The following is a 6,042-nucleotide window of genomic DNA, read 5'->3' as shown; positions in this document are numbered from 1 at the left end:
ACCATCCTTTCAATCGGACGGCTGATGCTCAGAGAAACCAAACTAGATTTACGTTCCAGGGAAAAAGTGATTTTCAAAAAAGCTTGTGGACAAGCCTCAAATGGCGATTGTATCTCTGCCCCTCCAGAGAACGAACACCACCTGCTAGTGAAAAGCAGTGCAATAAGGCTCAGCGGTTTTCTGAATTAAATAACTGCACAACAGTTGAAATTATATTTTCAACAGATCCCAAGGGATAACAATTGCCATTTTTTTACTTATATGGAAATCCGTTATAAAATATTACAAGATTCAAAGAAAATGAATGTTCTTATGGATAAGAAAGCATTATAAAGCATCTACCCTGATTTTCCTGCGCGATCTCACATAATATTTAATATTTGCATGGAATATAAAATTGACAAGGCAATACACATTTTTTTTTCTATAATGCCTGACCTCACAGGATACTTTCTTGCATAGTTACCAAATTCGGCCGTATTGCCGAAAAAAATTCGTAAATTCGACGGTTCGGTTCGATTCGCGAATTAAAACGGCAATTCGAATTCGGATTCGGTAAAATGCATTTGATATTTCAGTTCACGATATTATATTCTTCGCAGATTTTTAATAATGGTTACAAATTCGAGCATCCCGTTTACTGTAAATGGCATACGATTAACGATAATAGTAGATGTAGTTTTAGGCAACCAGAAATTTACAAGAAATGAAATATTTAGAAATTTATGATAATTATAAAATTGTATAAATTATTTGAGTAAATAGAAAATTTAGTTTTTTCAAAATGGATTTTTTTATTGAAATTTAGTAATTGATATTCTAAATATATATTTTTAAAAAATATTTATAAATATTTAATATATTATTTCATTATCAATTTAAAATACTTGATAACATAAAATTTAGATGGTTTATTGTAATGTGGAATATTTTGGAAATTCACTCTATATTAATTATCATATAATTTATGGTGTAACAATACAAAAATTCTTAAAACCTATTATCATACTTGCTATTTTAAATGTAAAACTAAAAGTCTAATATATAATTTTATGTGCAAATCCAAATAATTTTAAAACATTTTTTTATCATTTTCAATATTATAAATTATACCTTTGAATGATTTAAAACATTGGAAAAATAATATATTCAAATATATGTAAAAGATATATTGCCGAATTTTAATTTTTGGTAACTATGTTTTAAATCATAGCTACCAAATTTGGCCTTATTGGCCCAAAAAAATTAGAAAATACAATAGTATGATTCGGTTCGGCTACAAATTTGGAAATTGCAATTTGGTGCTTATTTTATATATATATATATATATATATATATATTAAAAAATATATATAATGAATTGTAAATGGTAGGTTGAAAATATTACAATTAGGATGGAATTAGCGAATAATTTTTTTTATGTTTAAAAAATTTATAATAAAGTGTAAATTGTAGGTTAAGAATAATATTACAATTATGATGGAATTGGGTAAAGTGTTTTTAATAATATAAAATTTAATATTTAAAAATAGAAATTTCTATATTATTTAATTTTATAAAAAATATTCTTAATATAAAATTTAATATTTAAATAGAAATTTATATATTATTCAAAACATTAAAAGTATAAATGTCCAATTTAAAAAAAAATGTAGTTACTATCTAAAATTGTTAATAAAAAGTTTAATACTTAAATAGAAATTTCTACATTACTTAAAATATTAAAAACATAATATTCAATATTAAAAAAATTGCAGATCTAATATGGCAAGGATTTTTGTTAATAAAAAATTAAATATTAAAGATTAAAAATAGAATTTTCTATATTAAAAAAGTATAGTAAATAGTAAATTGCATATTAAAAAAATTACAGTTGTAAAAAACAATAAGTTTTATATTAAAATATTGTAGAAAATAGTAAGTTTATAATAGTTAAAAATAATAATTTTTTATTTATAAATATTTATAAAATATATAATTTCCATTTTTTTGGATTTGATTGAGTGATTTTTTTAAAACATATTGTAAATATAGATTTTTTTTCTAAATAATTTAATTTTGGAAGAGTTATATTTCCGAATTTTTTCCGTATTGTATTTTTGATAGTCGAATTTTTTCCGTACCGAATCGAATTCGAATTCGAATTCGTATTCGAATTCGAATTTGGTAACTATGCTTTCTTGTAATCCAAATTATCTCTATTATTGCAAAGCAAAGTAGAATAACATATATGAATATAATACAATCGTTGCAGTTTGTTTCATTGTTTTTACTTCTTTCTCACCCTCTCATAACTGTTTTGAATGAAATGACCAAACGCGATTTTTCACTTTCTTATTTACGTAGTTAAACATGGTCATTAGTCTCTTATGACCTTGTCAACACGTTAACGCATCTATGGAAGCAAGCAAAGTTTAGAAATTTGTTGTATCAATTTTTCTTTCAGGATAATTGGGTTAGTTCTGTATTTGTTTCATAAAGGTCTATTCTAATTATTACTACTATAATTTTTAAATGTTTACATAATTATTTTAATAAATAAAAACTACTCAAATCATTTCAATTATAACACTTAAATTTACACAAACTTTTAATCAAGCTATCTCAACTTAGTCGCAGCATTTTAATTCAAATCACCTAAATAATGACACTTAGATTTACACAGGCTTGCCAATAGAACTGCCCCCGAAAACCTATCGTATCACTCTTACTCAGAAGAAATTTCTCAAAATTTCCCTTCAATCCTGATTGGATTCAAAAGAAAAAATTGGCATGTCTTTCATTTTGAAACTTCAATTCAGCAAACAAGCTTGTTGTAAATATAGGCATCAATCACTGGTTATAAGGTAAAGTCGTCCTCCAATACACAAGTTAATTTCAATTCCATTACATTGTATTATCACCGGAAATTTTTTTGACGCCTGTTATTGAAGCTTTTGAAGCAAAATCAAATTTAGCAATGATACTCCTGGAGATTGGCCGTTCATCCGCTTTTCATTTCAATTAAAGGTAGGCACTAAGCACGTTAAGGTGAAATATTAAATATCATCCTATGGTGTGTAGAGATAGTTGGATTTCAAATATTACTATATCCTCATCGAGTAAGTGTTTACATTAATTTGGGCAAGTTTTTATGTAAATATGTCATCCACAGATTTTTAATATAGAGTTGTTAAAGTTTACTTTTATTGCAAAATTTGAACACTATTTATTATTAATCAAAATTTTAATTGTGAAAATTATTGAATAAAAGTTTTATTCAGATAACAAAGTTCTGAAAGAGCAATGTCTCTAGTTATAATTTGATTTTATTAGTTTAAGGAATGGATAGTTTATCAATTTAGATATATGTCATCCGTTAATGGAAAGTTGAAACTTTTTAATGAATTTTTGTTGTTGTGTTTTATTGAACAAAACCTTAGTTTTTGAGATAATCCAATTAAACAAAATCTAAAATCACAAGAGAGGGTGTTCCTAGGTGTACTTCGATTTTACAAATTCAATGAAATTAAGGTTTATCATTTTACATTGAGATTCAAATTATTCTTGAAACCACTCTAAGGCACATGGTGAACTGGTCTTTGAGGTGTAAAATCTAAACCAACTACCAGACTTGAGTGTTCTTGTAAATGGTTTTGGACAAATATTAACTGTTGGACACCTAATCCTCAACGGGTTAGTGTGGAAGCCGAATAGACAAAAGGAGTCCAAGAGACCTTGGGATGTGAAACCCAACGGTCACAACATGTACTATAAATGTAAATCATTTGTTAATGAAAATTGTACTCTCATGTTTTATCTTTCGTATTTCTCTTGCTGCCCATGTGTGTTTAACATGGTATCAGAGCAAGTGATTCCTGGTCCTACTCCAATTTAAGCCACTAATTTTTGTGGTCATTTTCTGTGAGTTTGTTTCTAAACCTGAGCGTTATCTAGACTCTTTGAAACCTGCAACTGTTAGAACGCAGGGCCTAAATTGGACTCTCTGCCCCACTAAATCTTGTTATTAATCATTCATCTGCCGCTACACCTTATTATATCTTGCCCCAGGCAGTGTCATATACGTTTTTTATATTTTTTGCGCCCTCTGTCAAGCCTGCGCCCTCTGTCAAGAGACCTGCTGCAAACGCTACCTCTCTGCGTGTCTTCTGTGCATAATTTTCTGCACCCTGGGCTCTCTCCCATAATAATTTTCTGCACCCTCTTCTCTGACCAACCTTTTTCACGCTACGTTGCTCTGCTATAATATCTTCCTTGCATAATACCTTCTGGACATTGCCAGAGGCGTTGGAGGAATTGTCAGTCGTAATCGTTGGAGGCAGACAAAAGAATCCTAATCCCTGTCTTGCTGTGAGTGTCAAAAAAAAAAATCCAAACCCATTTCTGTATTGGAGCCATGCTGCTCTTAAATAAACAAGATTTCTCTAGTTATTTTTTTTGGCTTCTATTACTTTGCCATCGAAGTGTTTCCCATATCCCTCAAGAATGCGCACCAGAGTGTGCTGTTGAGAGTGTTGTTGTTGAGTGTGTTGTTGTCTTGATAATCGTGCTTTACGTGCAGCATCTATGGGATGCGTTGACAGGAGATGAGTTGCATTATTTTGTGCACAAGCACATTGTTCGAGCATGTGCTTTTTCTGAGAGTGCAAGCCTTTTACTCACTGGAGGACATGAGAAAATACTCTGTATTCACCTCGTTCTAATGAATATGTTCCAATGCCTGCTCTGCAATCTGAGAGTGGCTGTTATCAATATCTTCAATCAGTTCATTAATAGCCTCAATTACTCCATGCTTCAATTTCCAGCTCCTTGAGTTTTTGTCAGATTTGCTTTTCCCTTCAGACTCGCCTCCCGAAGAACGAGTGAGAGGAGCAGCTGCTGGGCTAGGTATAGATTCTAAAAGATTATGTAATGAGGGAGCTCGCAAAGCACTTCTAGATGCAGCAGCAAGAGCAGCTGCAGATAATGCCGAAGAGTTATCATGTTGGGTATCATCCTCATCATCACTGCCAGCAGAGACACTTAAACCTCCAACACCCGTTGTTGCCAAAGACACATCCTCCTCGCGAATTATATGTAATATATGTCTCACAATGTTCCCAACAGATAGCTCAACTGGATTGGCAGCTATAAGTTGCACGCCCACTGACTTTACAGCTTCAATAAGTGAAGCTGCCTAATTTGAGTGTGGTACTCTTTGTTGAGAGATAACAGACCGTAGAAGAACTGCAGTTTCTCTAGCAGTGGCATGTGAACCCTCAACCTGCCGTCGCTTGAGCTTGACAACAAAATCATTAACTGCCGCCTGTAGGTTAGGCATTTTTGTCGCTGTATCTCAATAAGTGCTTTGAAGATATGAACGGGAATCCTTCTCCCGATCAATTCGTCATGGAATGGATACGCATACATCCAGAGTCTTTATTTCTTAGTCATTCTCATTGCATCACTTTCGCGATTGATTCCAGGAATAAATATTATTGTTAGTATATTTAACCTTTTGTCAGAAGTGTTTCTGCTCAACATCTAGGATTTGAGTGTGGAGACTTCCGTGAACAATTTTCGGAGCAACATTGCTACAGTAGGCATGTAGATATTGCTTGAGCGATGGAGATGGAGCAAGAACAGTCTAGTTTCTTGAACACTGGTTGCCTGAGCAGTCTAGTTTCTTGAACGCTGCCCCATTGAGGTTTGAACGCTGTATATGTTAACGCAGTTCTTATATTTACGATGTCTTGTGTATTACATTGAACGCAGCATGTATTGATCACTGCCCCATCCATTGAACGCTGAAACGCGTTAACACCGGAGTGTGTTCCATTCGCCATTAACCCTCCACGTTGCTCGTTGTTGGGTAGACCTTACTGCCAGTTGGAATACCCCTGCTATCTACTGTCCAAGAATACTGCTATCCAAGAACACTGTTGTTCTGGTGCATTAACTCGATGACTGTACTTGGTGCCTTTTTAATATTGGATTCATAATTTCTGCGTTGACTTCTTCTTATGAAGTGTGGAGTTCTCCTTATGATGTGCATGGAGGAAA

General features: G+C 32.0%; 1 pseudogene; it reads right to left on the bottom strand.

Annotated features, from left to right (window-relative positions):
• Window positions 1–4,034: 4,034 nt before the first annotated feature.
• Window positions 4,035–5,512, bottom strand: LOC149195544 (uncharacterized; annotated as a pseudogene).
• Window positions 5,513–6,042: the final 530 nt, after the last annotated feature.

The sequence above is a fragment of the Pinus tabuliformis genome, chromosome 2_2 (assembly GCF_031772625.1).
Source record: "Pinus tabuliformis cultivar Carrire ecotype Pingquan chromosome 2_2, CPIR1, whole genome shotgun sequence".
In the NCBI taxonomy this organism is placed as follows: Eukaryota; Viridiplantae; Streptophyta; class Pinopsida; order Pinales; family Pinaceae; genus Pinus; species Pinus tabuliformis.
The sequence above is the reverse complement of the archived record's forward strand: the minus strand, read 5'-3'. Positions and strand labels throughout refer to the sequence as shown.